Source organism: Manis javanica, chromosome 2 (genome assembly GCF_040802235.1).
Source record: "Manis javanica isolate MJ-LG chromosome 2, MJ_LKY, whole genome shotgun sequence".
NCBI classification, from domain to species: Eukaryota; Metazoa; Chordata; class Mammalia; order Pholidota; family Manidae; genus Manis; species Manis javanica.
In genome coordinates this window covers 222,495,823-222,520,421 of record NC_133157.1, presented here as the reverse complement: position 1 = coordinate 222,520,421, position 24,599 = coordinate 222,495,823, and the positions used below count along the sequence as shown (strand labels likewise).

Here is a 24,599-nt window from a genome sequence, read left to right as displayed (position 1 = left end):
AAGGACGCTGGTGTCCACACAGTGCCCGGGAGGGAACATTCCGTGCAGCTTCTGTCATGATGGCCAGAACTCAGAGTCCAGGCGCGGTCAGCAGAGAAGCACACGTGAGTGTACCCACAGGCGGGTACCAGTGACGGCCAGCACCGGCTGACCCGCTGGAGCTGAAACAGCCCTGGAAGGGGCTTGAGCAGGCTTGTCTGTCTCTGGGTGGAGTCCCATGGGTGGAGCACACGGAACACCCCATCAGCTGGGCGCTGGGATGAGCAGGAACTCACGACTAAGGTTTTCCTATTGAGACAAGAAAACACTTCAGTAGCATCTCATCTTCAAAGAGCTTCGCCTCAGAGGTCTGTCTCCTGGGGACCAGAACACGCCCCCTAGGCCCCTGCAGGAGCCACGCCCATTCCTGCAGCTGTTCCTGGGCATGATCAAGACAACTTTGGTCCACACCCCCTGCCTGCCTCTCCAGCCTCTTGAAGAGAAGCAACCAGGCGGGGCAACACCCAAGACCACCAGGCCGTCCTGAGAAGGCAGGGCAAGGGCAAGAGGGAGCAGCCTACAGCCCCCAGCACTGGCGAGGGCCCAGGGCAGCTGCTTTGGCCACTGCAACACTTCCCCACCTTCCCCACCACCGAGGAGTTGTTTTGGGAAACTTCTCAGGTTGCAGACTCATGATCTGATGCTCCCATAAAATGTGGGGACTTCCTGCTGCACCACAAGGTGCAGGGCCCAGGGCCTGCGCACTTTCTCCTGCAGCCCACGCAGCCCTGCTGTTTCAAAGCTCGCTTTGTCCCCCTGCTCTGCCAGGAGCGGCCAGTCCCGGGACCCCGCCGTCTAAAGGAACATCCTCACATGCACGGACAGGCGCAGTGTGCCCAGGCAAGCACCCCAGGCTCCTCAGGGCGGATGCCGGGAGCCGTGGAGACCTCCATGGCCAGGGTCACGCACATTTCCCCTGCTTTAACATTTTATTTTGCTACTACAATTATATAGAAATTTACAGTTCAGCAACGTGCACAGTTTTAAAACATATTTTCCACAATGATAGAAACAAATTAAAAGTCAAGGCTTCAAAGCAGAGAAGCAGGAGTAACCACAGGTATTGTAACCTTGTAAATATTTTCACCTCTTTGGCTCACCATTTTCTCATTTTATTCTAGAATTTGTGTATGTTAGCAAAGGCCAAGAGATGAAGGTGGGTAAGGAGCAGAGTGGGAGGGCCATCAATGAAGCTCTTTCAGCTTTTCTGTGTGAACATTTTCATAAGAAAACACTGGAAAAATAAAAATGCATTAGTTTGGTAATAAGGAGAAAGGCATTCATGACAAAACAGCACAGTTTTTCTCCAAACTAGCTTCTCAAGAGGACAGGTGACCAGCCATGGCCTGAGGGTTCTGTGATGGCTCAGGACTTGCCAGTCCCCCCACCTCCCAGCGCCCAGTGGAGGCAGGCTCTGGAGCACAGGGCTGGCTGGGTGCCCAGGCAGTGCTTGGCCAGGCCTCAAAGTTCCTCCAGGCACCTGTCTAGTGCTAGGCAGCTCTGACATCACAACAAGCCACAGGATTTATAGCCTCACTCACAGAAACAGGTTCTAAGCCAAAAATCACAAGAGTTGCAGTAAACAAGGAAAAAATGGGGTTCCATGAGTCCTAGCTGAGTGTCTGCAGGGGGCATGAATGGGGGTGTGGCCAGAGGGCACCCACAGGTCATGGGGTAAGTACTCCAAAAGCCCCATGGCAGGGAGGAAGGGCAGCGCTCTGGCTCCGTGGCCCCCCTGAGCAGCCGGGTAGGGGTGGGGAGGAGCTGTCCGTGTGGGGCCCAGCCCCGCAGGGCTCCTTCGCTGCAGCACAGAGACGGCTCCAGTGGTGAATTGGCAGTGCCAGCCCCAAGTGGGCTCCACACAGCCAGCGGAGGAGTGAGTGCCAGGGCCGCTGGCAGTGGGAGAGGACCCCGGAGGCTGGGCAACCCACAGCGGGGCCTTGCACCGGCAACAACCAAGTTTCTCAGTAAGAGGCCAACCCTGGGAGCTTCTGCCCTAACAGCACGACCCACACACGTGGGACACACAGACTCAGGCCTCACCCAGAGAGGAGGCCCTGGCCACAAGCCCGCCCTGGCCGCACGGATGGCAGAGGTGGTGGAACGGGGGTGCCGCTCAGCCCACCACACAGGGCCAGCTGAGGAAGCACAGGTCCCCTCAGCACCCCAGTCACTGGCAGTTTCTGAGGGGACAGCAGACTGCAGGTACTGGAGGGCAGAGCCCACCTGCCACCACCCTGCTGGGCACTCAGGGAGCCTCTGAACTCCAGACTTGGGTGTGGCAACTGCCTGATGCCTGGGCAAAGGTCAAGCGTGCCTCCGGAGTGCAGACTGTTTAATGCCATGGAGACTGCTGCCAGCACAGGGCCAGCCCACACTAGTGGGGTGACCCGCAACGCACCCAGGTGGGCTGCTGGGCAGAGCAGCAGGCCTGCAGGTGGCTTTCTGGGGTCACTTGGTGCAAAGCAGGTCCAAGACACAGTGCTGCCTTCGCCCATGGGCATGGGGACCCCATGGATCATTCAGGGCACGTCCTCACCATCAGGGCGGAAGCCAACTCCCTGGGTACAGGGTGAAGTGTAGGCCCGCCTTCCAGCTGTTTCCATCTCACTCCCTCTTGGCTCTCCTCTCCCCACCTGGAGGACAGACGATGGGAAGCTTTCTTCCTTGATGCACTGCAGCTGGGCCTTCAGGGTGATGCCCCAAGCGACTCCCCGCAGGTGAGTGCAGTGGCCTCTGGCTCAAAGGTGGAAGAAACGAGGAGCAGGGTGGGACTGACCAGCTGACCTCAGACCATGCTCCCAGTTCAGTAGCCACGCCTCCCTCTCCGAATCACTCGGATCCCCTGCGAAGCCACCAGTTAGAACAGGCTTGTGCACCTGTTAGGTGGGAACGTGTGGATAAAGTGAGAGTTCCTGTGGCCAGGAATCTCACCTGGCCGTGGCTGAACAGCTCACTGCACACCTGTGGGCAATACGTGGCTGTTGACTCTATATAAAGAGCTCCGCCCAGCGCTCTGGGTGCGACGCGGTAGCAGGGCTGCAAGGCTGCAGGAGAGCAGAGCAGAGGCTGGAGCAGTGGCAGCGCCGAGGACAGAGGCCCAGAGGACGGCTGTGCGGGATGACTGGCACTAGAGGGTATTATGCTCAGTGAAATAAGCCAGGCAGAGAAAGACAAGTGCCAAATGATTTCCCTCATTTGTGGAGTATAACAAGTAAGCAAAACTGAAGGAACAAAACAGCAGCAGACTCAGAGACTCCAAGAAGGGACTAGAGGTTACCAGGGGAAGGGGTGTGGAGGGCAGGTGGAAAAGTTAACTCAAATGGATCGAAAACCTAAAACTGAAACTATTTAACTCCTGAGGCGGCGTGGAGGGGCGGCGCGGAGGGGCGGCGCGGAGGGGCGGGAGGGCCCGAACTCCTCAGGGTCTGCGCCTGCGGCCCTAAGACAGCAGCACGCATCTCCAGGTTCGGGCTGCCCCTGCCCCTATGCCACCCGCAGCTCCCCGCTTCAGACACTGGCGCTCAGCCCACGCAGCGTGGGAGCCAACCGGGGCAGGAAACCGGGGCGGGGCAGTGCCAGGGCACCGCAGGGCAGGGGTGGCTGCGCAAACCGCACTTACACAACCAAGGCAAGGCTATGTGCCTGAGAAAGCCGGTGCCAGGGCAGGCAGGGCCTCCACATGTCCCACAGTGACAGCCGCCCTGCCCACCACCTGCCCTGGCCCTGGCCCTCCCCTGGGCACGCGGCCTGGCCTCCCAGACCTGCCCATCCCCACGCCCTGGCCCAGAGCTGCCCAGGCGCTCTCATGGCCAAGCGGCCAGCCTGAGGTTCCTCCCTGAGGGTGACCTGGCAGCAGCCTGGCCCACGCTTCCAGCCCTGGCTGGCCCACTCCCTGCCCCGCGGAGACCTAAGGGCACATGTGAGGTCCTGCACGGGAGCAGGCTGCCCAGCTGCACAGGGCCCTGCTGTGCCACCGGCCAGCAAGGTGCCCAAGGCACAACGTCCAAAACGCCTGCGCAGACAGAACAGGGCCCACAGATGGACCTTCTGCCCTGCCCCAGGCAGCTCCCCAGAGGAGGGTCCTTCCGACGACTGTCCCTACCAGTCGTGAAGCACAATCCCTGACAACCAGTCCCTCCCCAGCGAAGACCCTGCACAGCCGAAACCTTCCTCCCCATGCTTGCTCACCCCAGGCAGGGAGGCTGAGCAAGCCCTCTAGCACAGGTCCTGGTGGGGAGAGGGACCTGCACTCGCCTGTGAACCCTGAGCCGGCCTTGGGCAGGTGCCCGCCTCCCCTGCACCTCAGTGTACCTCTGTAAAGTGGGGCTAACAGGACTAGGACATAGGTGCATGTGCACCCCTGGAGTACACAGCAGGCCCAGGCTCGCTGTGGTCACCTGGGTGAATTCAGCAGACACCAGCCCACCGCACACCCGCGGTAACCCTCACTACCACCACCAGCTCTTCCATTCCCACAGGCGTCTGGTGGTGGAAGCACTGGCACAGAGCAGCGGCCGCCTCACAGCCCCCAGGTCAGCCAAGATGGCCATGATCACCACCATTTCAGAATGAGCCTCACAGCTGCTGGCTGAACACATACTAGAACAGCAGCAGCTAATGCTCTGATGGCCCACCTTGTGTCAGATGTTTTAGAAGTTTGCACATATTCTCTTACCATCCTTCTAAAACTGGCAGTAAATGTCAGCACAGGGCCACCACTCCTTCAGAATCCAAGACCCCTGTGCTCTCGGATTCATACTGCCCGGGCTCTGTGAGCAGTAACGTGTCCAGACAAAAATGTAAGATTTCTAAACAGCTGCAGGAAAAGAACATGACAAACACCACCATGATACAAGCAGAGGAAAATATACTCAGCAACTGGCATGGAAGGCAGCCTCCGGGACCTCAGACAAGGCAGCCATGTCACACTCAGAGGTGAAAGACTGACCGCCGCCCCTCTCTTGAGGGCCGGACAAGGGCTTTTTGTGCTGCGGCCAGCATGGCCCTGGGGCTCTTCTAACTGGAGCACATAGGCAAGAACAGGACATAAACAGCATCCAAACTGGAAAGGAAGACAGAGCTGTCTCTATTTACAGATGACATGGTCTTGTGAATAGAAAACCCAAACTATTCTACAAAAAAATTTTTACAGCTAATAAATTCAACAAAGTGGCAGAATATAGGATTGACATACACCCTATTAAAAAATTGGTGGAGGATATGAACAGACACTTCTCCAAAGAAGAAATTCAGATGGTCAACAGGCACATGAAAAGATGCTCCACATCACTAATCATCAGGGAAATGCAAATTAAAACCACAATTAGATATCACCTCGCACCAGTAAGGATGGCCAGTATCGAAAAAGACTAACAACAACAAATACTGGCGAGGATGTGGAGAAAGGGCAACCCTCCTACACTGCTGGTGGGAATGTAAGCTAGTTCAACCATTGTGGAAAGCAGTGTGGAGGTTCCTCAAAAAACTAAAAATAGAAGTACCATTTGACCCAGGAATCCCACTCCTTGGAATTTATCCAAAGAAAAAAGCTTCTCAAAGGTCAAAAAGGCATAGGTGAAACACCCCTATGTTTATTGCAGCACTATTTACAATAGCCAAGATATGGAAGCAACCTAAGTGTCTATCAGTAGATGAATGGATAAAGAAGATGTGGTACATATACACACTGGAATATTACTCAGCCATAAGAAAGAAACAAATCCTACCATTTGCAACAACATGGATGGCACTAGAGGGTATTATGCTCAGTGAAATAAGCCAGGCAGAGAAAGACAAGTACCAAAATGATTTCCCTCATTTGTGGAGTGTAACAAGTAAGCAAAACTGAAGGAACAAAACAGCAGCAGACTCACAGACTCCAAGAAGGGACTAGAGGTTACCAGGGGAAGGGGTGTGGAGGGCAGGTGGAAAAGTTAACTCAAATGGATCGAAAACCTAAAACTGAAACTATTTAACTCTTAGAAGAAAAAAATAGGTGTAAATCTTCATGACCCTGAATTAGGTAATGTTTTTTTTTAAGTCATTATGAATTTTAATTGACAAAATGAGAAATACAGCTCTTCCTAAATTCTTCTCCATCAGTATTGCCTGCTAAATCACATGAAGGCTCGGCAAGCTGAATACAGGCAGCTGCTTATTTTTTTTTTCTCTTGGTATCATTACTCTACAATTACATGAGGAACATTATGGTTTATAGACTCCCCCCATCAAGTTCCCCCCACATGCCCCATTGCAGTCACTGTCCATCAGCATAGTAAGATGTTGTAGAATCACTACTTGTCTTCTGTGTTGTACCTTCCCTGTGCCCCCCCACATTATACATGCTAATCACAATGCCCCCTTTCTGTTTCCCACCCCCCTTATCCCTCCCTTCCCACCCGTCCTCCTCAGTCCCTTTCCCTTTGGTAACTGTTAGTCCATTCTTGGGTTCTGTTGAGTCTGCTGCTGTTTTGCTCCTTCAGTTTTTCCTTTGTTCTTATACTCCACAGATGAGTGAAATCATTTGGTACTTGTCTTTCTCCGCCTGGCTTATTTCACTGAGCATAATACCCTCCAGCTCCATCCATGTTGTTGCAAATGGTAGGATTTGTTCTCTTCTTATGGCTGAATAATATTCCATTGTGTATATGTACCACATCATCTTTATCCATTCATCTACTGATGGACAGGTTGCTTCCATTTCTTGGCTACTGTAAATAGTGCTGCAATAAACATAGGGGTGCATCTGTCTTTTTCAAACTGGGCTGCTGCGTTCTTAGGGTAAATTCCTAGGAGTGGAATTCCTGGGTCAAATGGTATTTCTATTTTGAGCTTTTTGAGGAACCTCCATACTGCTTTCCACAATGGTTGAACTAATTTACATTCCCACCAGCAGTGTAGGAGGGTTCCCCTTTCTCCACAATCTCGCCAACATTTGTTGTTGTTTGTCTTTTGGATGGTGGTGATCCTTCCTGGTGTGAGGTGGTATCTCATTGTGGTTTTAATTTGCATTTCTCTGATGACTAGCGATGTGGAGCATCTTTTCATGTGTCTGTTGGCCATCTGAATTTTCTTCTTTGGAGAAATGTTCAGCTCCTTTGCCCATTTTTTAATTGGATTATTTGCTTTTTGTTTGTTGAGGTGCGTGAGCTCTTTATATATTTTGGATGTCAAGCCTTTATCGGATCTGTCATTTATGAATATATTCTCCCATACTGTAGGATACCTTTTTGTTCTATTGATGGTGTCCTTTGCTGTACAGAAGCTTTTCAATTTGATGTAATCCCACTTGTTCATTTTTGCTTTTGTTTCGCTTGCCCGTGGAGATATGTTCATGAAGAAATCACTCATATTTATGTCCAAGAGATTTTTGCCTATGTTTTTTTCTAGGAGTTTTATGGTTTCATGACTTACGTTCAGGCCTTTGATCCATTTTGAATTTACTTTTGTGTATGGGGTTAGACAGTTTCATTCTCTTACATGTAGCTGTCCAGTTTTGCCAGCACCATCTGTTGAAGAAACTGTCATTTCCCCATTCTATGTCCATGGCTCCTTAATCATATATTAATAGACCATGACCGTATATGTTTGTGTTAATATCTGGATTCTCTATTCTGTTTCACTGGTCTGTGGGTCTGTTCTTGTGCCAGTAGCAAATTGTCTTCACTACTGTGGCTTTGTAGAAGAGCTTGAAGTTGGGAAGCAAGATCCCCCCTGCTTTATTCTTCCTTCTCAGGATTGCTTTGGCTGTTTGGGGTCTTTTATGCTTCCATATGAATTTTTAAACTATTTTCTGTAGTTCATTGAAGAATGCTGTTGGTATTTTGATAGGCACTGCATTGATTCTATAGATTGCTTTAGGCAGGATGGCCATTTTGACAATATTAATTCTTCCTAGCCAAGAGCAGAAGATGAGTTTCCATTTGTTAGTGTCCTCTTTAATTTCTCTTGTGTGTCTTGTAGTTTTCAGGGTATAGGTCTTTCACTTCCTTGGTTCGGTTTATTCCTGGGTATTTTATTCTTTTTGACGCAGTTGTGAATGGAATTGTTTTCCTGATTTCTCTTTCTGCTAGTTCATTGTTAGTGTATAGGAAAGCAACAGATTTCTGCGAAGGTAGTGGTTTTTTAAATATCAAAAGTACAATCAACCAAAGATAAAAGAGCTAAAGTGGACTCACCAAAGTACGAACTTTTGAGCTTCAGAGGACACCCAAAAGAAACAAGAAGACAATCCAAAGAAAGAGAAAAAATGTTTGCAGTTTGCATAACTAGTAAAAGTCTAGTGTTCAGAATAGACAAAGAATTCTTACATCTCAACAATAAAAAAACAACCTAATTTTTTTTTATTAGGACTTGAACAGACACTTCTCCAAAGAAGATATAGAAAAGACCAATGCCCATGCAGGTGCTCACTGTGATTAGCCATTGGGCAATGCAAATCAAATCCCCACTGAGAGACCACTTCACACCCACCCACTACACACCCTTCACATGCATCCTCATACTTCAGGTTTCAGTAACTCCCTTTCACAGATAAGAGAAACAAGACTCAGAAAACTTGAACAGTCTCCCCAGAATCAAACAGCCACTGGCTGTGGGAGCTGACCCATAAAGGCCCTCCTGACCTAAGGCCAGGACCGAACTTGTATCTCCTCTGCACCTCTTCTCAGGGCATGAGGCAGTGCTGCCCAGCAGACATGTGTGGATTTTAATCTGGAAGCCAAAAGAAACAGTTGAATTAATTTTTAAAAATACATTTAATTTCTTGGCATCAACAGAGGTGAGGCTTAGAACCTCACCCCCCCTGTTTCAAGAGAAATCTTCTGCATCCGTGGATGTTTTGTTGCCCTCGTCTAGCTTGGATTAATACTTAGTCTATAGGCACAGACCTGATCATCTACATTTGCCCTCTTACAGCACTAAACTATGTTTTCTACTTTTATCTAGCACCTACCTACCACTTCAGCATTTTATTTAAAAAATAATAATAAGGGAGAAATGTGGGATTCACATATAAATCAAGTATAAAAATCAAATGAATAATCATATCTGACTTGATTGTTTATAGTTCATGATACATGATCAAAACCGAAAGTTTCTGTGATGACTGCCCTTGCACTGCTCACCGTGTAAGAACTTATTCACTATGTAAGAACTTGTTCACCATGTAAGAACTTGTTTGTTATGCTTCAGAAGATTGGAGACTGTTGAGAATTAGGCTTGGGGTTGATTAATGATTGTGCATTGAATCCCCTATACAGAATTTTATTGTTGTTAACAACCATTTGATCAATAAATATGAGAGATGCCCTCTCAAAAAAAAAAATGCCATATAGAGTAAAAAATATATATATATATATTTTACATTTCAACCAATATATCCAAAATATTGTCACCCCAGTGTTTAGTCAACTTAAAAAGTTGATGAGTTAGCTTATATTGTTTCTTTCATACTAAGTCTTTGAAATAAATGTGTGTTTTACACCCACAGCACATCTCAAACTGAAAGCCACCAGGTGTAGGGCACTTACTGTGCGCGAGGCTGGTGGCTGCGTGTGGGGACAGCACAGGGCTAATGGTTAACATGATGGTGTGCAGAGTCACTCCTCTGCTTCTAGCTGCGAGACCGTGGGCAGGTGGCCTACCTTCTCTGTACCTTGGCTTCCTCATCTGAGAAACGGAGGTCATACCACCACCTCACCAGGGCCCGCAGCAGCAATACAGAGAACCTCACCAACGCGGGTTCCAACTGGTGGCCAGAAAACCGCCATTTCAAAGGCTGTGCCCGCCCAACAGCACGCTGGCGTTACCCACGCCCCTCCCCAACATGCCTCCAACTGGCAGCAGCGGCTGGCACTGAGTGGGTGCATCCCTCCCCTCTCAGCCACAGCGTCGGGGGGGGGGGTCCCGGAGGGCAGGGCCTCCGGGAGGGGCGGGGGCAGGCGCGTACCACCGGGTGGTGGCCTCGCTCCGCCGCGATGGTGGCCTCCTGCTCCCCTGGCTTCCGCAGCCCCTTCCCCGCCGGCCGTGCCGTCTTCCTCTTCCTAAGCCACAGGCTCGGACTCGGCGTCCGCCCTCCTGCCTGGGCGCCGCCACCGCGTTTTCGTCTCCTTCCTCCTTGGCTTTCCAGCCCGCGCGGCGTCCCCGCCGCCCCCTGCCCGCCCCTCCACCTCTGGGGTCCGCCAGCCTCTCGTCGCGGTGCTAGCGCCCCTTCTTCGTGGCTCGCCGCCCCCGCCCGTGTGCCCCAGGCCTTGGGTGAACCTCCCGCACCCAAGCCCTTCCCAACTTTTCTCGTCCGATGGTTTTTCTTCCGTTTGCTTTTCACCTTCCCCACGTCCCTTCGGGCGCGCGCGTCTCCCTCGCCCAGGGCGCTGGGCCTTCCTGTGTGCGCTGCCTGCAGGGCCCCATCCCCCGGGACGTCTTCAGCTGGTCCCCGGCACCCCCTCATGGCCTCGGAACCTTGCCCATTAGAGAACACACCGTAAGCGGGCCACCGGCCCCAGCTCGGAGAGGAGGGGGATGGCCCACGTGGCCGAGGCCCAGCCACCCCGGGAGCTCACAGGGAGGCGGCAAGGACCCCGGACGCACTGGCGACACTGCAGCGCCCTGATGCCCCCCTCGGCTGCACGCACAACCCCCGGCTGCGTGTTTCTCCCACCTCCCACCGAGCTTCAGAAAATGCTTCTGTGTCTCCGCACTGGTGTCCTCGTCGGGAATCCAGGGCAGCGCAACCGGTGGGCTCGGAGCTGCCCCCGGCCGGGCCACGCCAGGCCACTGCGTCCCTCCTGCCCCAGGCTCACCAGTCCCCAGGCACGCGCGCTGCTGGGGGAGGGCATGGAGGAGGAGCCATTCCGTTGCTTTCTCCCCACCCAGGATCCCCTGACTGATTTCACAATTAAGTCCTATCAGAAAGTTAGACAACGGATTCATTCACTGTCTTCTTATATTTGTAAGAATAAACATCACACAGGCATGAATGTTTATAAAGTTAGTCATGAAAATCACTTTAAGATGCTTACCTGGCCTTTGTTCTGGAGCGGCTTTTCAGTTATTCATCTTCACCTGCTTGCTGGTCCACGCAGATACAGAATACAAATTTATGTATAAATATGCAAATCTGCTGCTCACTTAGAAAGCCTGACATTCCCCAAACGGGTAGAAATACAAATAATCTTGTAGAAGTCTCCCGTCTTTTAATGGGCTTGTTTCTAAAATGTGCTTGCTAAATATGGTAAACCTGTGAGCAGAGGCACGAAGGGGCAAAACTCTACCATACTTGAGCCGGTGGGAGCTGCAAAACTCTATCCTGCCTGCGGGGGGCCTCCGCGAGCCACAGGAAGGCTGGCGGGCAAAGCCACCTCCCATCACCACCAGGTCCGCCTCTGTGCCATCAGTACCACAAATGCCCCACAACTGTTAATTTAGAAAAACAGTCCTTCAGAAGTACTTTGATTACTACTTTTAAAAAAGTAATCAGTGTGAGCAAGTTTATTCAGAAACGAAAAAAAAAGTAATCAGTGTGAGCAAGTTTATTCAGAAACGAAACCCAAACTAAACAAAGAGACAGACAGTAGCAGCCTGAGCAGGATCTGCAGGAGGGCACACCCTCACAGCCCTGCCAGGGGTCCCCAGGCCCTGAGTCACGGGGGCCAGGCGCGACCAGTCACCCATGACCAAGCACTCCCAACAGTCCGTTTCATACCCCCTGGGGTGGCTATCGCAAAAAAGAAAATTTTCTAACAGGAGCTGGCAAGGACGTGAAGGAAGAGTTCCTCAACACTGCTGGTGGGGCTGGACAACGGTGGAGCCACCCTGGAGAACAGTCTGGCAATTCCTCAGTACGGCAGTTACCAAAGGACCCAGCAATCCCGTTCCACATCTCGGTATTCAGACACCTGTATAGGGATATTCACAGCAGCAACATTCACAACAGCCCAAAGGTGGAAACAACCCAAAATGTCCATCAGCAGATGAATGGATAAATAAAAGGTATATTCACACAAAAGAATATCCCTAGCCCTAAGAAGGAAAGTACTCATTTATGCTACAATGTGGATGAATCTTGGAAACATGCCAAGTGAAGGAAGCCAGATACAAAAGGACAAATATTATATAATCCACTTATGTAGAATATCCAAAATAGGCAAATCTGTAAAATCAAAAACAGATTAGTGGTTGTTAGGGGCTGAGAGATGAGACAAATACAGGGTATGGCATCTCCTTTGGTGTGTTGGAAAAGTTCTAGAATTAGTGATGATGGAAGCGCACGATTATGAATGTGCTTTACTGCCACAGAATTGTATGCTTCATAATGGTCAAAATGATGAACTGTATATTATAGAAATTTCATCACTGAAAAAAAAAAACTGCAGAAGTTTCCATGATTTTCTGACATTTTTCATGACAGAAGAAGTAGGGTTGGAACGAAATACCCAGCAGAGAGAAATTCTGACTTTGTCTACAGCACAGAGGCTGCACACTGCAGGCACAGAAGCGCCATCTGGGTCACGCACATTTCTGTTTGGCCCACCAAGCATTTTTGTAAAATTCAGCAATATTTAACACTTGGGACATTTCAACCTAAAAATCCCAATTTCTGCAGCCTAAAGAAACCGGCAACCTGGAACATGTGGGTCTGCACACCCAGACACGTACTTAGATGTGAACCTAAGCTCACAGCATAGCCATGGCAGGGAGTGGGTGGAAGCAGCAAATGGCAGACATAAAAGGGACTGCCCCTCCTTTCCCCGGAGTAGCACATCACAGGAAATACAAACACAATTTGAGACTCAGAAAAAACACTAAATTAAACAGCCAAGTGCTTCATTCAGAAATGGAAATATTATTTAAAACAACATAGCTCGAACTACCCCCATGCACTGTGAACTGACACACAGACCCTGTTGTCAGGCCGTGTGTTCATTTACAGCACCTAATTTCTCAAGGCCAAAACCTACCAGTTTTCCCATCAGCTTCTCCCTTTGTTCTGCTGGATAGAGGTCGCTGTTTACAGGTCATCTCATGCAAGAAAGAGGTAGGAAACAGGCAGGGCAGATGAAGCAGGCAGAGGCGCCTGTGTGCCTAATGCCTTTTAAACTATTTTTGGTTCTGTTCTTTGAAAAAGATGTGGTTACTCCTACGGTTACAATGATTTCAGCAAGATCACTACTTTAAGACAAAATCAAACCAAAAGAAGGAACCAATGGCAGCTGAGGGAAGCCCCAGGAGCCTTACACCTCAGCTCTGATGAGCGTGCAAGACATCGATTTCCTGCACCTCGGGCAGCAGCTCACATCACCAACCATTCCACAGCTCCACTGGAGTCTTAACTTCTGCCTGAGTGAAAGCACAGACTGGACAGAAACAGGGCATGCAGGACGCCGCCTCATGGCCAAGGCTGAGCCCTGAGGACAGGTGACGCTCCTACCCCCCTACCTCAGGGCACTCAGCCCATTTCCTCACCATCCCTGCCTCCTCCACAGAGGAAAGGGATGGAGAACAAACCTTCCCTGGTAATAAGATCATCCTGGCCTGGACTGTCTTTGGAAATGGAAACTGTACTTTCTTCTATCATGAACTGCCACAAGCCACAAGGTACAAGCCATCTACTGAGAGCATGTCCTTGTCCCTGCTAGTGGCTAGAACTTCTGTTAAAACACTAAGATGAACCCCACCAATGTGTCCAGCCCATGGCCCCAGGGAAGACCAAACCCACAGGTCCCCTAGGATGGGTTCCAGCCCCCTGGCACCACACAGCACACCAGCAAATAAAAGCTTCGAATCTGGTCCTCCCTACATTTTTCCCTCATGTTTTTGGTTCAGCTCCCGCATTTTGTTTGCATTTTCCGGCTTCATCTACTTCATGTTCTATTTAATGGGACTTTGGAGGGAGAAAATGCAAACCAACGTTTAAATGACATCTTTGATGGAAAGAAACACAAGCTGCACAGAAAAGCATAAGATCACCCTGCCCTCTCCTTCTCCAGCTTGATAGCCCATGTGCATACATCCATTCCCATCGATGCCTGGGTCCTTGTTTGCAGAGTCGAAGAATGAACTCAGCAAACAGTCAAGATAGGAGAGCCAGGGAGACTTTTATTGAGAGATGCAGTGAGAGGACAGACAGAGCTCCTGGCTCACGCCAGGAAGGGACAAGAGAGCCGGTAGTGGTGCGTTGTCTAGGGGTTTTATAGGCAGTTGATGATTTTTGGGAACTGGATAAAGGCTTAGGGGTGTGGACTTGTTAAGAGTTCTGTGAATATTAAAAATTAACTTAACACAAGAAATTTACTGCTTTGATTTCTCCCTGGGACACCGGCGCCTTGGTCTGGGAGCAGATCAAAAGGCCGCCTGCCCAGCCCCCAAGGTAGGCTGAGGTATTGTCTGTTTGCTAAAGAGTAAATTAAGAATCTTACTTCTTAAACTTCCTGGGTGTTAAAATGCAATCTTACCTTTAAGGTGGAATCCTTCCTGCCTTTTACTATGTTGTTTACGGCTGGGCCTGCAGCTAAATTAGTTGCCCAGTTTGCAAAATCACCTCATCAGGTCTGAAGGAGGAAAGACAGCACATAGGTCTGGGCCTTTAGGATGCTAAGGTGAATCTTACACATGATTACAAATGATTAGCATGATAAAAACATGTGCTACTCTTCTTTATCTGGGGAATATTAATTGATCCCACTGAACAATGACTCTAGAGCTTAATGTTTAACACAGTTTTGGTAGGGGGTTTCCTTGCATGTAGTTACACTGCTATGATTGCAAATATCCTGCCTTGCTTTTTCCAGAGGCCCTCACCCTGCTCTGTCTAAGCCCACGGTCCCTGTCTCACCCCCAGCTTCCCTTCGTGGAGGGATGGGGCAATCAGGCTAGAGTGTTAGGAGAGCTGAGTCATCCCATTAACAAAAATCATAATTCACCCAGGGAAGGCACTTTTTCCCAAAAGTGTCCTGTTCCTTGTGAGAGTGACCTCATCCTTCACAGAGAACAGCTTCAGATCAGACCATTGAGCACCTCCCCCTGTCTCTTGTTATCTGTAACTGTGTACCCCCCACTGTAAGAAATGCACAAGGCAGGGATGCATAGGGGTGGGGGCGGCAGTGACGGGGAACCACGAGGTGAGCCTGGACCGCGTGGCAGGGATGTCCTATTGAGACAGGGACCATGGGTGTAGTCAGAGTAGGGTGGGGGCCTCTGGGAAAAGGCAGGATATTTGGAGTCAGAGCAATGTAACTACATGCAAGGAAACCCCTTACTAAAACTCTGTGTTACAATTGCATCAAAAAGAATAAAATACCTAGAAATAAACCTAACCAAGGAAGTGAAAAACCTATACCCTGAAAACTACAGGACACTCTTAAGAGAAAAAGGACACTAACAAATGGAAACTCACCCCATGCTCTTGGCTAGGAAGAATTAATATTGTCAAAATGGCCATCCTTCCCAAAGCAATATACAGATTCGATGCAATCCCTATCAAATTACCAACAGCATTCTTCAATGAACTAGAACAAATAGTTCAAAAATTCATATGGAACCACCTAAGACCCCAAATAGCCAAAGCAATCCTGAGAAGGAAGAATAAAGTGGGGGGGATCTGGCTCCCCAACTTCAAGCTCTACTACAAAGCCACAGTAATCAAAACAATTTGGTACTGGCACAAGAACAGAGCCACAGACCAGTGGAACAGAATAGAGACACCAAACATTAACCCAAACATATATGGTCAATTAATATATGATAAAGAAGCCGTGGACATACAATGCGGAAATGACAGCCTCTTCAACAGATGGTGCTGGCAAAACTGGACAGCTACATGTAAGAGAATGAAACTGGATCACTGTCTAACCCCATACATAAAAGTAAATTCGAAATGGATCAAAGACCTGAATGTAAGTCATGAAACCACAACACTCTTAGAAAAAAACATAGGCAAAAATCTCTTGGACATAAACATGAGCGACTTCTTCATCAACATACCTCCCCAGGAAAGGAAAACAAAAGCAAAAATGAATAAGTGGGACTATATCAAACTTAAAAGCTTCTGTACAGCAAAGGACACCATCAATAGAACAAAAAGGTACCCTACAGTATGGGAGAATATATTCATAAATGACAGATCTGATAAAGGGTTGACATCCAAAATATATAAAGAGCTCAAGTACCTCAACAAACAAAAAGCAAATAATCCAATTAAAAAATGGGCAGAGATGCTGAATAGACAGTTCTCCAAAGAAGAAATTCAGATGGCCAACAGACACATGGAAAGATGCTCTACATCACTAGTCATCAGAGAAATGCAAATTAAAACTACAGTGAGATATCACCTCACACCAGTAAGGATGGCAACCATCCAAAAGACAAACAACAACAAATGTTGGCGAGGTTGTGGAGAAAGGGGAACCCTCCTACACTGCTGGTGGGAATGTAATTTAGTTCAACCATTGTGGAAAGCAACATGGAGGTTCCTCAAAAAGCTCAAAATAGAAATACCATTTGACCCAGGAATTCCACTTCTAGGAATTTACCCTAAGAGTACAGCAGCCCAGTTTGAAAAAGACAGATGCACCCCTATGTTTATCACACACTATTTACACTAGCCAAGAAATGGAAGCAACCTAAGTGTCCATCAGTAGATGAATGGATAAAGAAGGTGTGATACATATACACAATGGAATATTATTCATCCATAAGAAGAAAACAAATCCTTCCATTTGCAACAACATGGTTGGAGCTAGAGGGTATTATGCTGAGTGAAATAAGCCAGGTGGAGAAAGGCAAGTATCAAATGATTTCACTCATATGTGGAGTATAAGAAAGAAAAAAACAGAAGGAACAAAACGGCAGCAAAATCACAGAACCCAAGAATGGACTAACAGTTACCAAAGGGAAAGGGACTGGGGAAGATGGGTGGGAAGGGAGGGAAAGGTGGGGGAAAGAAAGGGGGCATTACAATTAGCATGTATAATGTGGGGGAGGCACGGCGAGGGCTGTGCAACACAGAGAAGACAAGTAGTGATTCTACAGCATCTTACTATGATGATGGACAGTGACTGAAATGGGGTTTGTGGGCGGGACTTCGTGAAGGGGGGAGCTTAGTAAACACAATGTTCTTCATGTAATTGTAGATTAATGATACCTAAAAAAAAAAACTCTGTGTTAAACATTCAGCTCTAGAGTCATTCTTCAGTGACATCAGTTAATATACCCCAGATAAAGAAGAGTAGAACATGTTTATATTATGCTAATCATTTATAATCATGTGTAAGATTCACTTTAGCATGCTAAAAGGCCCAGGCCTATGTGCCATCTTTCCTCCTTCAGATCTGATGAGGTGATTTTGCACTGGGCAACTAATTTAGCAAGTAAGCCCAGGCATAAACAATACAGTAAAAGGCAAGAAGGATTTCACCTTAAAGATAAGACTATATTTTAATACCCAAGAAGTTAAGAAGTTAGAAATTCTTAACTCCCTCTTTAGCAAACAATGCTTCAGCCCACCTTGAAACTGAGCAGGTGGCCTTGTTTCATATTCCCCCAGACCAAGATGCTGGTATCTCAGGGTGAGATCAACAGAGCAGGAAGTTGCTTGTTAAATTAATCCTAAATATTCTGGGACCACTTAATCAGTCCACACCCCTAAGCTTTTTCTCCTCTTCTCAAAAAATCCTCAACTGCCTATGAAACCCCTAGATACCGCACCACCCTGTACTTTCTTGTCCCCTCCCGGCGTGAGCCGGGAGCTCCATCCTCTCACTTCATCTCTAAATAAAAGCCTGTGCCTTGCTCTCCTACCTTGGGTGTTTGTGGAGCTCATTCTTCGACTTCGTGAACAAGAACCCCGGCATCACTATGGCCTGGCCTGCCAGCAGCTGGTGATGCTGCCAACTGAGTCTACATCTAAAACCCAGCAACCCCTACCTAAGAGAGGAACTAAGGCACACTGTTCAGGAGGTTTCTTTTGGTTCTGACAGTTGACGGATTGCTTCATTCTTGACCCCCAATACCATGTAATTAGTCTTTCTAGGAGCACATTCCTTAACAGGTCCTGAGCATTTCCCCAGGTTTTATATGCTATCATGTTTATATTCTTAAATATTGTCATGAACTACTTTGAATGCAGGCAGAGATTCCTCTGAAAATAGTCCATTTGCCAATTCTAGCTGAGTTACGGTTTTAAATGCGTCAGACCAAAAGAAAAAGAAAAATAGCTGTAACTCGAGGTTTACAAGATGAGCATCCGCAAGGTGTGGAAGAGAAGGTAGATGAGAACTGGGGGGTGAGGGGGGTACGGGAAAGAACAGCTCCACGCGTGGATAACCCCGTGCTAAGGTCAGCTGGAGGCTGGACGTTCGGGTTGCAAAGCGTCACCTGCACAGCAAGGGAGCCCCTGGGGACAGAGCAGAATTCCATCTGTGAGGGCTGTGCAGGCCCTTGTCCTGGGAGATGCCAAGCGCAGGGCCAGATAGGGAGGCCCAGCGGCCCTGGGGAGCTGTGGGTACAATTGTAACATTTCCAGAATATCTCGCTGGGCTTTAGCACATCTGCATATCAATAGGCGTTCAGCGGTGGAAAGAAGTATGGCTTTAGTGCATTTGCATCATTCCTCAGGGGTGGAGAGAAGTTCACCTCCATATCAGTGGGTAATCACCTGGGCGAGGAGGGCGTGTCTGTATCCGAGAGGTGAGGGGAGGGCCAGTTTTTGGCTGCTGCTGGTGCACGAAAGAGAGAAACGGCCCCAGACTGCAATTTGTGAGCAATAAACGGATTTTAAACTTTACTTCTCCCTTTGACTGATTTTGGTTTTTAGAGGTATTTTGCCCTGGGGTTTTCTCTCCCGGACTTACAGGGGCCCTGAGGAGAAGGCGGGTGGACAGGCAGGGAAAGGGCACGCGGAAGGAAGAGGCACCCCGGGGGGAACGGGGACGCCTGGTGGCTGGGGAGTCACCGAGGAGAAGGGGCTGCCGAGGCTGGGGTCACTGAGGGGAAGGGGTCACCTGGGGAACCGGTAGCCAAGGGCACAGGCAGACCGCCCTCCGCGTCCCACCCACCCTTGGGCCAGGTCTCACCGCTGCGGGTCCTCCAGGTCCCCGGGACGCCCAATGATACATGTGTGGTACATACACACAATGGAATATTATTCATCCATAAGAAGAAAACAAATCCCTCCATTTGCAACAACATGGTTGGACTAGAGGGTATTATGCTCAGTGAAATAAGCCAGGTGGAGAAAGGCAAGTATCAAATGATTTCACTCATATGTGGAGTATAAGAAAGAAAAAACAGAAGGAACACAACGGCAGCAAAATCATAGAACCCAAGAATGGACTAACAGTTACCAAAGGGAAAGGGACTGGGGAAGATGGGTGGGAAGGGAGGGAAAGGTGGGGGAAAGAAAGGGGGCATTACAATTAGCATGTATAATGTGGGGGAGGCACGGGGAGGGCTGTGCAACACAGAGAAGACAAGTAGTGATTCTACAGCATCTTACTATGATGATGGACAGTGACTGAAATGGGGTTTGTGGGGGGGACTTTGTGAAGGGGGGAGGCACATGCTGTGCCTCGGGGCTGCAGCCAGGGCTGCTGGGAAGCCGGCATTGGGGCGCATGCGGACCCAGGCCGGGGAGGGAGTTTGGGGGTCTGGGGCGTGGGCCCCGCTCCGGTCCTGCACACCATTCCCGCAGGTCTCCTGCCCGTGGGCCCCTCTGCGGGCGGATGGGGGGCGGCCCTCACGCGCAGGGGCCTCGCACCCTGCGGGCCTCGGTGTCCTCCTGGAGATGCCAAACCTTGCAATTTGGACGCAAGTGGTCGGTGTCCAAGGGCCCCTGCAGCCCTGAGAGGGCGTACGGCCCACGCAGAGGGCCAGGCTCCGGAGGCAGCGTGAGATGCCCTGGGCATCTGGGCCAAGCCTGGGGAGCCGGTGGGGTTTGGCCAGGGGCGGGCCAGCCGGACTCGACGGGGAGCTGTGTGCACCGGGCACGGCGACAATGTGAGTGTGGTGAGTTACGTGTTCTGTGTGCACAAAGGTCTGAGGTTGGTTCCCTCAGAAGCAGCCCCTGTGGGCAAAGATTTATTTGGGAGCTGGAGCCAGGTAGCACAGATGTGGGACAGCAAAGTAAGACCTGGAAGGGGTAGAGCACGTTCCAGCTCAGCCGGGCTGGGGCCTCTGGCAGAGCACAGAACACACCTCCAGAGTGAGTCAGCTGGTCTCCACCCACTGTCCTCTGAAGGCCAGGCATTGGCTGGGGCTGCTTCAGGGCCATCAAGTCCCTGGCACTTCCAGCAAGGCCTGGGCACAGGCCTGCACACCTAGGCATTGGGAGAGACCCTCGGCGAGGAGCTTGCCGGAGGAACTGGAGCCATGGGAATAGCCAGTGCCCAGGAGATGTGGGCAGGTCGCTGAGACCATGGGCCAAACTGTGTTCCCGCGCGCGAACGTGCGAGTGTGTGTGTGTGTGTGTGCATGCTTGCGTGCTAGTGAGAGTTGGGAGGGCCCGCGGGGTGTAGATGCGGTGGTTCAGGCACTGGGGGGACACCCTCAGTCTAGGTGACATAACACATCTCCTCTGGTGTTTTAGACATGACTTGGCCTCAGTGAGCAATCAGCGGGTGGGGCAAGAAGCTCGGTGCCTCCATCCCTGGGAGAAGGCAGTGAGGATGGCCCGCTGAGGATGGCGGGAGGTGGAAAGGAGAGGACCGGAGGGTGACGCCCAGGGTTTCAATTTGCATGGCTTGGTGGGTGTGGCTGTCTTCTGACCCCAAAGCCCTGTCCCAGAAAAACTGTCTGGAAAGCATACAGAAGAGGCTATTACAAACATGTGCCTTTACATCACAATTTGGTTGTTTTATAAGTTCTAGTACCATTGTTTAAGGTTATTAAAGATACCGTTTTCCTGCCTTCTTAACAAATGGACGTTAGGTAAATGGCTGTTTTCCTGCTTTGGTGAATAATGGCCAGGTGGAAGCCTTCTGTCATGAAGACGGCCTCACGCCAGCCCAGCCAAGAGTGTGCTGCGGGAGCTCTGCATCAAGACGGCATCGAATCTGCAATTGTGCTTGGATTTGTGAGAGCTCCTCGGATGCTGAACTCATTTTATTCAGAATGCCACAGGAAAAATAACCAAAAAAGGATACCATGAAGGCAACATCTATCATATGCTTCTTTAAAAACCCCACTGTCAGCATCAGTGACAATGGCATTACCGCTCAGTCACTGAGATTAAAAATTAGTCATACGTGGAAAATAGAAACAGGTTTTCAGGGAGAAGGAAGCCTTGGTTCCACTGAATAATGCCCCCTTTTTTACTTGGTAAATAAATGATGTGTATTTTCTGATGATACATATTTTTGAGGGTAGGTATGTCTAGGTGGTCGCGGATGGGGGGTAGAAGCCTTGGTGTCAGTTGACTGGCTAGGCAAGTGTCAGAAATAGTTTACAGATTACCTCCAATGCTGTCTGAAATCAAGGTGCTCAGTAGTGGCCTCAGTTACCTCTGCCCAGAATCTGAATCTTTCTGGATTAGGTCACAAATGAATAAGAGTCCTTGGACCTAAGTTTTTCTTTCTTCTACTTAGGCAGGTTACCAGTGAGGTACAATCTTACCCAAGGTGTCCTTGGTGGCCTGTGCTTTCTCATACCCCTGCAAACCCTGGTCAAACCTGGCTCTCTGCCTTGTGAGCAGCCCTGCCCTGTCCTTAGCCCAAACATCTACTCCCCTCCTGAGACCTCCTGACCCCCTTCTCACCCACTCTCAGCAGGGGCTTCACTCCCCATGTCACCACTCCATAGGAACAGCCCATGGGGCGGCCACACCCTCCTGGCCCCGCACTTGCCCTGCCTGTGAACCATTTCTCTGCCCTCCCTTACCGTGTCATGTGTTCGCACCTCTCTTAAAGGCCAGTAGGCCCCTCGGGCCTCCCCTGAACCCACAACCAGGCATCACACCAGTTCTGTGCCCAACACATAGAAGAACTCCCAGACATGAGTCCACTTCCTGTGTCCACCGCCTCTCCTATCGCTCGCTTTGACCCCATCAAAGCAGCCTTTTGTCTGCACACCCCACCGACGGCCTGAAGCCAGCCCTGCCGACCTCTACCACATTCCCCAGTGGCAGTGGGAGACCATGATTTGGCTGCTGGCTCTCCTTGGAACTCATGTCACCCCCCAGGCTTCTGGGTGCCATCTGGCCCAGTGCCTGCTGCTCCAGGCTGCCCCTCCTCTTCCTGACCACTGTGGTGAACTGCCCAGCCCTCCATCCATGACATTTCTCTAGTGACTGCACAGCACAGCGCCCACATGTGGCTCTGCCTGCAGCCCTCTCACCTCCAGACCTCCCTTCTTCCCACAGCCCAAGGCAGTTCTTTGCAATAGCTCCACCACAAAGAGTTGTAGGGAAGCCTCCGTGGTGGAAGACATGCAGGTGTTTCCAGCTGTCTGCCTGTGATGGGACTGCTAACCCCTGACATGGACACTCAGGGGCAGTCCTGGCCGTCCTTCCCTTGCGCCATTCTAGGATGGGGCCGGTTCCCCAAGGTGGCCAGAAAAGTGCTCATGGAGACAGGTCAATCTTCCAATTTTATAAGGACAATAATTTGCCTCCCCCACTATCCTTGGACTTCATCCCAAAAAAATGCCATTTCCCCAAGGCCAGCTGACAAGTCACCTTCCTTTGCTCAGAGCATGACGTCTCCCTCCCCAGGTGCACACTCATCACCGTGTCCAGGAGGAATGAGAGCACAGACATGGCCTGGGAAGGTCTCAGCGTCCACGGAGCCCCCTCCGGCCAGAGCCTCTGGGCAAGGTGCTCCAGGGGAGGAAGCTTTAAGGGGTTCCCACTGGTTCCACGTGATTTTTCATATTGTTCCCAGTGCAAGTCAGTGCTCTTGGTGGCTCTCTTTTCCCCCACAGATGATTCTCAACTTGTCTTCAAATAAGAATAAATATATGTGCCTGTTCTCCGGGGCTTCTGACAGCCCTGAGCTGGCCCTGTGACTTGGGCGGGATTGATGGCCTCGTCTCACCAGGGAGCCACGTGCATCTTTTACTAAAGGCGGTTTCCAGATGATGAATGGCTTTCTCATGAACACAAGATTGTTGATTGTATCTACAAACAATTCATTTTTCACGTCCCACTGATTCTTCCCCAGCTTCCTGGGCAGCCGCCCCAGAGCTGAAGCATGGGTGGCTATTACCACCATTGATTAAGGTTTCCTGTGGTCCTGCGGCGCCCGTCGCCCCATTTGTCACGGACAAGTGGTCTGCACACACCAGTATATCATGTTCTCTTCGTACTTAATGGTTATTTATTTTTCAATTTGTGCTGTGTACCCTTAAGGCACAGGTGCAGACCCAAACTCCAAAACCTTAGCATACCAGAGCAGCGAACAAATAAATAAATGGGCAGTTAGACTCTTTGGCTTTACCCAACACTGTGCCTCCAAAGCCTGACTCCCCTCCCCTCATTGTGAAAAAATAAACAGCATCAATACTGTCACCTAATTGAGACTTGGGACCAGGAAGAACATTGACATGAATGCCACCCTTTCATCAAGTCACCCGACATTTAGGACTGAGCCAAAAACCAGAGACCCAAAAGCTTCAGCACCTCCTGTTGGAGAGGCAAGTCATCAAAGTAGCCCAGTCCAGGCTGGTGGGAATGTTGTAGAATCAGCAGCTCTCTCCCTATTTCTCTACCGAGAGCCCCTCATCCTGGTGGCATTTGCCCATGGCCAGTCCCCACAGGAGATGGGCTGGTGTGTGCAGATGGCGCTGGACACTGGGAGGTCATGGGCAGCCGTCACTGAGCCTCTGACAGCCAAGTCCTCCTCCTGCACTCACAGAGGCTCAGAAAGGAGCCCAGGGGACCTCTGCCTTGCAAAGCCGGATGTTCACGTTCCCATGAGGAGCCTATCTGGCTGGTATTCGCATCCCTGGTTTGTATAAAGGCATGAGACAGCCGCCCTCTGCCCTCTGCCCTCCGCCTCTCAGCCTGCTCCCCCTCCAGCTGGTGTCCCATTTACCTGCCTTTTCACAGCAATTCTCCTCCTCTTCCTCTCTGATCATTCTCTCACATCTCCTGGAATTTATTTTAACTTCAAAAGCGCAGCAGTACATTCTTGCTGCGACAAATCTAGTGGCAGAAGAGTGTGTCCCCCACCCTCAGGCCTGGGGAGTCAGGCCCGGGTGGCGCTGGCCAGCTCAGCCTGCACGTCCACAGTCACAAACGAGTAGGTGCATTCAGAGTTCTCCTGCTTGTCTTGCTTTTTAAAATACCAAGATGGGAGTTTTTTCCACACGCATGTTATTCTTCAGTTTGGTTTATGCACTTAACAATATGACATGGACTTCATTTTAGATCATTACGTATGGCTCTAATTCTAAAGTGACTTCATTTTCACCCACAGCACAGAAATGCCATTGTGGATTTGTCCAGACCTCTGTGAGGGAGCACTGGGGCTGTATACAGGTTTATTTTGTCTTGTTTTCGTATTGATTCTGACATTTTTACTTCAGAAGGCCTGGTTCCTGAAAGCAAGTTCACTGACGCAAAGAGTACA

At 50.0% G+C, this 24,599-nt stretch overlaps 1 long non-coding RNA gene across 1 annotated transcript; it reads right to left on the bottom strand.

Annotated features, from left to right (window-relative positions):
* Nucleotides 1-8,059: 8,059 nt before the first annotated feature.
* Nucleotides 8,060-11,013, bottom strand: LOC118973347 (uncharacterized). The gene is made up of 3 exons (XR_005062624.2): nucleotides 9,992-11,013; nucleotides 9,687-9,790; nucleotides 8,060-8,754 (listed from the first exon to the last, which is right to left on the bottom strand). It is a non-coding gene; the product is annotated as an uncharacterized lncRNA (long non-coding RNA).
* Between the last annotated feature and the right edge of the window lie 13,586 nt (nucleotides 11,014-24,599).